Genomic DNA, 12,037 nt, shown 5'->3' with positions numbered 1-12,037 from the left:
AACTTTAAACTGTAATAAATTTCCCACAAATGTCTGTTGATCAATAAACTGTTTAATTTCACAGTCTCTCGCACGCACATATTTACTTCCGGGGCACACGAGCAGTACTGCTGATTCTAACGGATACGGAACGCGGAATCTCTAGGAACGAGAGACGGGTTTAAACAGGTATGCACTGCAGCGGCATGTATTAGATACCACACGATAGGATTTTTTAACATCAATCAGTTAAATGGACGTAAGAGTTATTTACGCAGGCATGACCAGTTAGCTTTCACGTCGTAATCTTTAACACACGGTTTGAATTAATTTCCGGCACATTTTTTTAAAGAAATCTCACTGCACACGTGGTTATGATTCATATGTAGGCACACGGTAAAAACTATTTACCGGTACTTCGTAGAGTTTCACTTTACATGTTTTTAATTAGTCTTATTGCTCACGCCATTTTGGCCACCGGCTAGGCTTCAGTAATTCACGTTCACTTAATCGGATATCATTTGAGCACACACCTCACTAGATCTGTGGCAATTGGTTATTGTTCACGTTAAAACCTTGGCTCTGTTGTTATGAAATTAGCTTCTGTTCTCGTTACATTCTGGCTCTCATATCATTAACACATGGTTAATTTTGTTTATAGGGAGTATCCCCTGACGAAGGGAGACCCCGAAATGCATTGGGATTTAACCCTGTAACCCAAATATTCATATTTACAATATTTACAATATGGGAGTTCATGCATATGAAGAGGTTCTAAACAAACCTGAAATGTGAAATTAATGAATATTCTCTAAAGCAACAAAATCAATTGGAGACTGTGAAATTAAACAGTTTATTGATCAACAGACATTTGTGGGAAATTTATTACAGTTTAAAGTTTAAAAGAGTGCATACTGGGATATACCTTCCACTGGTGAAGGAATCATAATTCAGTATTTAAAAAACAAAATTATGTGAAAAGGACTGGCGATTAACCATCTCGCTTGATACAGCCATGCCATACATGAGACAGCATACCCATTTCAAAGGTTCATTTGTTGTGGTATATGGCCACACCCACTCATCATGAATGAAGTTTTCACACTCATACTAGTACGCCCATACTCAAATCTTACCCAAGTTTTAGGACAAGAATTCTGCATGGAGGAATGGGACAAGGGGAGCCTTGCAGTCAAACACTTAAGGACAAAGATCAAGACAAAAAGTACTGCACCAACACGTACTCAACATCTATTTGTGTCCTCAAACAGGTGATGCGCTTACAGAATATCAACCATTCCTTTATGTACTTTGTCAAAAGTCTCGCCCTACTGAAAGCACCTATTCCTCTGTCACCTTCTGCCCGCCGGTGCACCGTCACTATGGCGAGCCATTTTTAAAGTCAAAAGGAACCGGCCCAGAAAGTGCAAGTGGAGAATCGCATACCACTATGTGACAGCAGTTGTGAGGATGGCAGGAAATGGAGTCCACCTAGTCAAAGCACACCTTCACATCCTGGTGGCTTAGTGAAACTACACATTGCCTCCTGGTGTGACGGAGGCTGTAGTATCCACGAGCACCCAAAGCTAACACGTCCCTGGGAGCATTTAAAAATGTTTTTCTTAAACGTATTGAAATCCTTCCAGGAAACAAGACAAAAGAGGTGATTTGAACCGGGAGGGTTGATCTAGCAACTGTAAGAAAATCGACATTACCAAAAGATACCCATTAACCGTGCACAATACAAAGCCTTGCCGGCCTTAAGATAAAACAAACAACGATACCCTAGACAAAGGTGCAGAAAGAGGATTAATATGCTTTTCAGCACACCAAGCTACAAAACTGGCTCAACGACGGGCGTAATTAGGTTTTATTAATGGAATCCTGGCAGCCAGAATAACTTTACAGACTTCTGAGGGAAGGTCAACTGCAGCTCTCAAATTCCACGCATAAGGGCATAATTGTGCAAGGTTCAAGTGCAGAACCCTGCTGTTGCTGAGACAGGAGATCCTCCGCAAGGGGCAGCCTGATCGGAATACCGAAGGTCATGCTCAGGAGTTCGAGATACCACACTTTCGGTGCCCAATCCAAAGCGACATGGATGACTTGAGCCCGGTCTGTCCTGATCTTCAGAATTCAAGTCAGGAATAGTATCAGCGGAAAGGCGTGCAAGAGCACTGAACCTCACTCAAGACTAAATATGTCTCTGAGCAATAGCACTTTGGAAAACCCAAACAGCAAAAGTGCTAAAATTGCGCGATCTTGGCGGTGATAAATAGATCTAACCAAGGTTCTCCCCAATCTCAGAAGAAACAATCGGATGAAGACACCATTCATGATGCGCTGACATCAATGTTTGAGTTAACCCGCCCTGGTTTTCAGAGAGCCTGCCAGTTGTACGACCAGGAAAATTTCCCGACGTTCCAGCCATGTCCAGAGGCACAAGGCCTCTTGACGCTGGATTCACAACCCCACCCCACCCTTTTTGTTGCAATACAACATGGCAGTGGTGTTGTTCATGAACACCTGAACCAACCTCCCATTGATCGATGATAGTGAGGCTTTCATTGTACCCACTGGGAAGTCTGGGTGGAGAAGGGAGAGGGGCATGACGCAGACCCAATCACGGTTCATCTGCCACCACTGCAGGTCTTTTGTAGTTACCTACAGTATCTGGACCAGGTCAGAGATATTCTCCTGATGCTATACCCACTGGGATTTCAGGTCCCACTGCAGAGCCCAAATATGCCAGTGAGCATGCTTTAATAGCAGGATCCAGGAGGCCTAGCAGCCTCTCTCGGCATCATAGCCTGAATAGCCAGGATTCGCTGCTCAGGAAAGTAGGCGCAGAACTGCAGTGTCCATAATAGTTGTGATATAAAGGAGTACCCGAGAGGGTCAGGTGTGACTTTTAATGCATGTTTATAGTGAACCACAGTGAATGCAGGAGGTCCGCTGTAGTCTGTGGATGGGTGACAACTGCCTGGGGCCCGCCAGTCGTTGAGACAGAAGACTAACTCTGTGACCTCCACAGATCTGTCACCATCACCTTTGTAAGCACCCATTGGGCGATTGTAAATCCAAAAGTGAGCACAACGAGCTGAAAGTGCTCTTGGCCCACTATGAACCGCAGGTAATTCTGGAGGGCTGGCAGGATTGGCATATGGAACTATGCATCGTTTATATCCAGCACTACCATCCAGTCACCAAAGTTCAGGGCAGGCAGGACCTGAGCCTATGTGAGCTTTTTTAATTTATCCTTTTCCAGGAAATAGTTGAGCCTCATTTATGAGGCCCTACCGGCATTTTTGTGCTGCCGGAACATCACTATTTTGGCGTTCCGGTGGCACGTGCCACAGCATATTTACAAGAGCACACAAAGCCACTTTACATGGCCTTATGAATATGTACCCCTGTCACACAGAAAACTGCGTGAAAGGGGCATTTCATGGGTGTTTCCATGCAACACCCATGGAACCTGAAGCATTCCCAAATTTGCAAGGCGTCATAAACCTGGGAATGCATCAGAAGCTAATGTTACCCCAAGAGTGGCGTTAGGGAGGCGCAACGAGGAGATATTTTTTCATTTCTCCTTGTTTTTCCTTATGTGCTGCAGTCTGCCGCACACATAAAAAAGAGGAAATTGCCACTTGTGATTTTGTGCAGGAAGGTGTCCTGTCCTGCACTAAATCAATCGACCTCATGGGGCAAGGGTGCCCGAGTTCGCGCATGGCAGCCAATTGTGTACCAGCGCAAGGGAAAAGGATAGGAATGTGTCATATCTTGTAGGTACAGCACATTTGTGTCCTTTTGTTTAGACATAGGGCAGCACAGCAAGATTCCTTGTGGCACTGTATGTCAAAACCTCATAAATGAAGCCCAGTTAAGAGGGAGTAGGTCTAGTATATAACAGAAGTCTTCAACCTTCTTCAGCACCAGAAAGGAGCGAGAATAGCAACCACAACCTACTTCTGATATCTGCACCCTCTGGATAGCACCCTTGGCCACAAGAGCCTGTACTTCCTGATGCAACAGGGAAAGGTGGTCCTCCGTTAGCTGTTCTGAAGATAGTGGCATGGTTGATCAGCTTTCTGTGAACAGAAACGGAATAACCCCGCTGAACAATTTGGAGCACCCGAGTGTCCAAGGTGATAACCTGCCATCAGGGCAAGTGGTGCTAGATCCTGCTGTTGACCAGTTGGCATTATCGAGAGAGAGAACATTAAAGGGGTTTAGAGGCGGACATGGGGGGTGGCAAACTAGACAGATATCTAACCTTGTGGGATCCACATCAGTGTCCATGAAAAGCCTGTAGAGTCCTGCGCTCTGAACATTGGATATCTGTTTGATTACCAATCAATAAACGCAACATACAAATCTTATCAAGAACGAATAATGATGTTTTTCTTTGCATGAAGTCTACAATTGATGGACAACACCTTAAGAAACGATTGACTCAGGGTGTCATTGTACTTTTGAGGTGTGCCGCATTGCCTTCTTAGCTGATGAAAGGCAGAACACCACTGGTGTTGGACTGTGGAGAGTCACAACAACCAGGTAGTGACCCTGCCGTCCATGAAGCCAAATCTGCCTTTTCACCGTGGTGGCAACTGCCTTTGACGGGCATGACCATAAAGGATGCATGGAAATCCCCTGAAAAGGCAGTTGACCTGTGAGGCGTGGCAAAGTGCCACAAATGAAGCAATCACTCTATATAGCGAGTCTGTTGTGTCCAGTCCACAACATAGTGAACTTTGCTGTGTCCTTGCCATCTAGCAATAGCCTGTGACTGTATGGCTCTGGCCTCCTCAGAGAACATGGGTAGCACTTGCGCAACAGAGTCCCAAAGTGTGTGGGAATACTAGCCCAAAGGCATATGGTGTTCACGAACCTCAGTGCAAGGCTAACGGAAGACAAAATCCTCTTGCCAAAGGGGTCCGGCCTCTTGGATTCCCTATCTGGTGGTATGCCAAGGAATGCGCCAGCGTTAACCCTGGATGTGGAGTACTGACCAGGCTCTCTGGGGTGAGCTGCTCAGTGAGGAAAACTGGGTCCCCAGGAGTGGGGCAAAAGCCACAGGCAGTGGTCCTTGGCCGGGGACGCCTGTGCAGGGCTTTGCCAAGGTCCCAACCAGAACATCAGTGAGGGTTTCTTTAAAGGGAAGAGGTTCAGTGGGCTCAATCCTGGGTTGAAGTACCTCTACCAAGATGTTAGTCTTGAATGCCACCAACAGCAGTGCAAGGTCCAGGATCTCTCTAGGAGTCACTACCATGGCAAATAAAGCTGCTTCCTCTGTAGCACACTAGGAGGAGACTAGGCCAATGTCAAGAGAAGTATCCAGACCACTGGCATCTGCCACAAGGGATCTTCCAGATGGTTGGGATTTCTCTTGAGATCCTCAGATCTGCCCCAATCAGATTCCCCACAGGGCCCGTCAGTAAAGAGAGGTGCTGTCTCCAAAACAGATGTTTTTGGTTGAGTCGGCACCAGAGTCTAGATCAGATAATGCAGGTCCGGCTCCATATCGGGTATAACAATGCCAGTCCAGCTCTGTATAAGGTATAACAATGGGGTCAGTGTTGCAGAGGGCAGTCAGAGTGCCCGGGAATGGCACCACTAGCACAGACTCCAGGGAAGGCCGTGGCCCATCAGGAACGGATCCAAAGGGCCCGACTGCCGCTGAGGGCGAACCTACCAGCATTCAGGGCACCTGCAGAACCATTGGGGCCAGATTCACTCTAGAGGGGTCAGCACTACCCATATATGATGGGCATGGCCTCGTAAACTTAGCTTGGCAGGGTTGCTCCAGCACAAGGAAACTCCTGGAGGTGCGCAACAGACCTAGCATCAATGGCAGATATGTGGGAGCTGAGCTTATATTTGTAGCGTCTTTCCTGCGATTCGTCCGATGACTTGGATCAGCGTGAAGTTGAAGAACGCTTCGACTTCTTAGATTTCTTTTTCTTGTGCGACTTACCAGACGATTTGTAGCGGGATGACTACTGGCAGAAACAATTTTGAGAGCTAGCCCATGACCTTTCTCTCAACCAGGACCTGAAGCAGTGCAGAGTAGTCCAGTGTGAGCTATCAGAAGCTTTAGGACACACCACTTGACAGTCCAGGCAGGCCCTGGAGTCATGTTCCTGCTCCAGATACCACACGCAAACCAGGAGGGGGTCTGTCACAGACCTCTGCATGCGACAGGAGCAACAAGGTTTAAACCCAAAGGTTTTTAGGGAACATCCCTAATACACACCAGAAGCTTTGCTCAAAAACATCAACAAAAAGTCCCCCAAAAAATACTACAGTAGCCCACTCCAGCTCTGCATGGATGGCAGAGAACAGAAAGAACCCATGTCATTGTCCTGGTGTGGCACCTCCGTGGACACAGTGCACATCACTCCCAGCGCAGCCAACGTGGAGCTGATCAATGTCACCCAAGAGTTTCAAGCTCCAGTCTGAGGCCTGGGGAATATTCTATGGTAAGGAATCTACAGCTAAAAGTCTCTATTAGATGAGTAATTCTGTTGGGAGTACAAAATCCTTCAGACCCCTCAGACAATGCCCACATTCTCCTCCTAACTCAACTGAGAAAGTCTGAATACAATTAGTTGGGACACAATGGGCAGACATATTTTGTGAACAAAGCAGGTTTCCTAAACACGCACTAAATAAAGAGATCTTATTTCAAATTCTATGCGAGTTGAGTGGCATACCATAATGTCAAAACAAGCTTGATTAAGACAGATGGTTGACAGAAAGTGAAGTAACAAGGATGATAAGGCACACTTTAGTCCTATCCAAGAATAATTTGCTTTTGGAATAAAGTCAGGGACTACATTCGCTTAGCTACAGGCTCGGACCTAGCAGGATGCCCAGAGATCAAAATGTTCTGCAGCCTACCTAAAAGTACTTTTCACGGTCATTTTGTTAAAAAATAGAAGTGTCTCTTCTCAACTTACCATGAAGCTAACATACTTTTGAGGGGCAACATGAAGTACTTCTACAGATAGTGGTCTGAAAAGGCGTTGTTCCTTGCTGGGAGTGGAAAAGCTAGCACATAGTTTTCAGCAGAGTGAAACCATAAACTGTATACATTCCACTTCATCATGCACATATGGGAACCTAGAAAGAATAGCTTGAGGAATTATGTGGAGAACGGGTAGAGCAATGTTTAGCGGAGTCAGAAACCTTATGCATCAGTAATATCTGCTTTATTGCAATTTTGATTTCATGCCTTAATATAAAAATGATTGAAATATACACGCAAGGCTGTTCCTCTATGTGCTACTGGAAAGATCAGCACCTTGGCCTGTACATGCAGCACTCATCCTAAACAAACATTCAAGGCCTTCCCAAGCAAACGCTTTCTTCAAAACATTTCACGTTTTAATTCTCCCTTCAGTTATTGAAGGATACATAGGAATGGATGTCAGGGGATGAAATCCACATGAAATATATGCGGACTGTCAAGTAGTAGAAAGACGTGAATGAGAGGTAAAGAATTCTAGCAAAGTTGACTGGCAATGTATTGAACTAACAGGCTGCCTCCAGGGAAAAAGGCCTCTTATTCTCATTTTCCTAAGCGAAATAGATATAATATTTATGAAACCCCTTGAGACACCTATACTATATACTAGTTTTTAGTCTGTATTGTACAATAAATCTGAAGAAGCTGCACAAAGAAAAAGCATGTTTAAATAATTGTGGTTCCCTATATTTTCAACAATGTTGCTATCATTTTCAGACAAAACGCTAATTCAGAAAATTCCAACATTTTACCCAATTTCTAAAAACTGTGCATATCTCAAAAGCAATGGTTGCAGCAGGTCCAGCCTCCTGGCCAAAAACATCCTCAATACAACATAGCAACTAATGAAGGCATATAATGTAAACCACCTAAAATCAACACCAAGGGTTATACAATTTAAATGGTATACTATCAATTGTTTCGTTTTCTGTCAACAGCTGCAAATAGACATGCGTTAAATCAGCACTCACACAGAAAATGCCTAACAAGTGATGCAAATTAATACTGATTCAGCAAAAAAGGTCACATATCATTGCTTGAACTGCCTACGAACTTAATATGGTCTTCACCATAAAAACAATTGCACTGTAACTGTGGCATTGTTTTCTTCCTCCGAGGGCATTAATAAAAAAACAAGCATCAGGGTGCTTTTCTGCTGCATCCCCCAAGCATGACATCTTCCTCCCCCACCTCATGTGCAGATGCTGTAACATGGTCTACCTCTCTGGTCTGTGCCATGAATGCAGCAGTCTATAGCTGAAAACACCCTCCGGTCTCGCACTTTTGTGCAACCGGTGCATGTCACTTTAGAAAGATTACCTGAGCTGGCAATCAATCAGCAGCTAGGAATACTTTTTAAAATGTAATTTAACTTACAGATATCACAGAAGCAAAGCCCTCATCGCTAATACTGGGTTGTTGGACCGGCAAGGGGCTGACAACTTGCCACACAGGACCCTTTGAAGTTGGCATGAGGACTCCGGGCACGCATTTAAGGGGCAGTCTTTAGTTCTATAAAGATTACTTAATCTAATTTTTAAATCGACACCAAATGTGTTGGTTTGAAAACTTTTCTGAGGTGGCAGACTACACACCTAAAATGGCACCCACAATATACACAGCCGCAACAATTAGGCCGCACCATTGCTTTTTTTTTTTTACCTTAAGCAGTGGAGTGCTTGCAATTGTTGGTCTAACTGTCACGTCCACAAACGGAGCACCCTTTTAGGAACATGGAGTACATAGACGTTTGTGCAAAATTCTGGAGAATTTCCTATATACTGGGAATGCGGTAATTTAAGGTCTCTCCATCAAGGTATGAGAGTCTGGGTTTTCTTAACCTGACCTGTTATGTCGTTTTATTTATTTTTTGGACAATGCCCACATCCTATACTGTTGAGCACAAGACTAATGTTACAGGTTTGTCGTCTGCTGGCTCGGGTAAGTCTCAAAACCTGCATCAGCAGCAAAACCCTCCCTCAACGAATGGGAGACCTTTTTAACAACAAAAAATCGTTCAGTCATCCGAAATAGTCAACGGACAGGAACAGGCTGGAACGGTCATGATATACAAAAATTTTAATGCTTTCAAACCCACAAGGCACTTTTTTTTATTTCCCAAAAACTAGTGAATAGTGACGCCAACTTGAGTAAGTTGCTGCTGCCAATTATGGCATCAATCCCCTCACCAGTGTCTGCTGTAGGTGCTAAAATGAGACAACAAATGTTAAGCTCCCCTCCCCCCGCCCCAAGTGGCGCAATGAAACTTGAATGGGGGCCCCTACAAGGTGGCCCCTACAAGGTACATGGAAGCACCCCCAACTCAATCAGTAGCTGTCAGACCAGGGTACTGTGCTGAGCACCCCCCCCCCCCCCCAACAGGCACCCGCACCATAGGGGCTGCAGAGGCCTATGTTACGCAACTGCCCTTAACTTTACCAATGAAAGAAAAGTGGCACGCCGAACCATAGCTAACGATCCTAAGACACTAATTTGGAGAGGATCCATCAACAGAGGCTAACGTTTCTAAACAAACTTTAAAATATGCCTTTGCAATGGAGAATGCAGCTGAATTTCATAGTGGCGACTGGTGTAACATTAATGACAAATGTCGAATTCCACAGAGCCCATACTATACTTACGGATAGATTCAAGTATATCAATATTGTATAAGTTATACCAAATTCTGATTCTTCAGTTGCCAATATCTGAAGTACCTGCAGTCAAGATTGAAGAAACTGTTGGCCAGCTTTCAGGTCGATGCTTACCAGCCCGCGCTGCTGTCTAGTTTGCCAAAGACATTTTGGAGACATTCAGAAAGTTGGCCTATGAATGCATTCCACCAGTTGCTTACCATTGGCTTTGTAGTTTGTAACTCACATTTTCAGGCTATTTGATGGTTGTATTTGCGTTCGACTGTCCAGCCAGTGTGCCCCTTATGTTGCACAAACTTTGTGTACTATTTTCTTCCACAAACTCACTTTTTGGTAAACAAGCCTTTAAATCTTGTTCTTATCTTGTCACAATTGCTGTGCATTCAAAAGCAGATGTCAAATGTCAGACTTTCTCTTCCGGTGGAGCTTGGTGTTCACTTTTCTTTCTCCGATTTCAAAGTGAGAGAATTTATGTGACAATCCTGCTGAGTATCCATGTGAGAGGACAGGTTATACAATAGTCTTTTTTTTCTAGCACACAACAACAAAAATTAACTGTGCTGATGTTTCAGAATATATCAGAATTAATAAAAATGAAGCACAGAATTTATTTAAGCAATTCTGGTGGAAACATTTGAATACTATCAAAAAACATCAATACACTAGGTGATATTTGCATACATTATTTGTGTGCAGTAAAAACGCATTATGGTGCAAATGTAATGGTCATTTCAATTGCAAATGTGTTGTCTAATGGCGGTGTGCTACCACACATACTCCACACTAAACCAATCCTCTGTATGTGCCCCCCCCCCACCGCTCCATTTTAAGTCATGCCATTCCACTCTACGAGACTCTACAAGCCACTCCAATCTACACCACACAACACAAAATTACCCCTTCAACATACCCCAATCTACCGTTTCGCTACAATCTACCTCACTCCACTACAATCCAATTTACCCCCACTCCACCCCGATCCATTCAATCCAACCCAATGAACCTCCACCCTAACCACCGCAATCTGCTCAAATCTGCCAGTCTACCCCACTCTACTCCAATCTAACCCCACTGCCAATCTACCCCACTGCCACTGAACGCCAATTTAACCCACCTCACTCAATCCAGCCTACTTCAATCTACCCTACACCATTCCAATCCACCCCCAGCCTACTATTCCCCACTCTCACTCCATTTTAAATCGACTCCACTCCAGTCTATCCACCTCCAATACATTCCACTGTTTCACTCTACCCAATCTAACCCACTCCACACAAACCTACCACATACCACCCAAGTCCATTTTAACCCACTCTAATCTATCTTCCCCCACCACAAACTACCCAACTCCAATCAATCCCATCCACCCCACTCTAACATACAAACATTTAATATATCGCACATTCTAGGGAGGATAATGTTCAAAATGTGTTTGTTATTGGAGAAATGTGCATGTGGACTTTTGCTATTAAACTGTTTAGACAGCATGAATAGTTGCAAAAGACATTCAATCATTATGCTGTAATACGACATGCAAGTGTTTATGCATATGTACAAAAAACTTTATCACAACTGCGTATAGCAATTGGATTCTTGATCCATAAGAGAACAAGTATCTAATTGATTAATATAGTTGTTGAACTCTGATGGCATTTGGCCACTGACAAAAAAGAAAATTGAATACCAATCAAACATGGATGATGTGACTGAAAAGATCTACTTCGCAGGGTACTGAAGCGTTTATAATAAAATTATAAACAATCAAGTATAACCAAAATTATGCAAAGAAAATGTAAAAGTAACTGTTTAAGAAATCTCGCAACACAGGAGAATAAAATGTACATTAGATTCATGACCGGTGTCAAATTCTGGTGCTATTTACACTTTACCATTTTTTTTTTTACACTAGTCCTGGAAACACGACTACCCATTGTGTTAATTACATCGCAACATTTAAACAAATTAAAACAATTGCAAGTCTGTACTGATCTTGGAGTGTTGAAAAATGAAAGCTATAATCACTGGGACATTAAGATGGGTGGATTGATCCAGAATAGTCTTCACTAGTTGCAGATCACCAGCACTGGCAAGGCAGTAGTTTGCGCAGTTATCTCCTCAGCGGGCAATATCACAACCCGACCAACAGCACAAACTACTACCTCAGCCAGGACCACGACACCTTAAAGCAGGAACACATTCTCGATATGTTGGTACTGGTCTTGAAGGAAGTAAAAGTTTAACAGAGAACAATATTATGGTACTGCCTCCACATTGATCAGGAGTGGGAACAATACATACTCAATAACAAGGTACTTTTACATTAGAATAAATGATGATCATACCAACTATATTGCTTCCTCAGATCAAGTAACAT

This window comes from Triturus cristatus, chromosome 4_1, assembly GCF_964204655.1.
Source record: "Triturus cristatus chromosome 4_1, aTriCri1.1, whole genome shotgun sequence".
Taxonomy (NCBI): domain Eukaryota; kingdom Metazoa; phylum Chordata; class Amphibia; order Caudata; family Salamandridae; genus Triturus; species Triturus cristatus.
The sequence above is the reverse complement of the archived record's forward strand: the minus strand, read 5'-3'. Positions refer to the sequence as shown.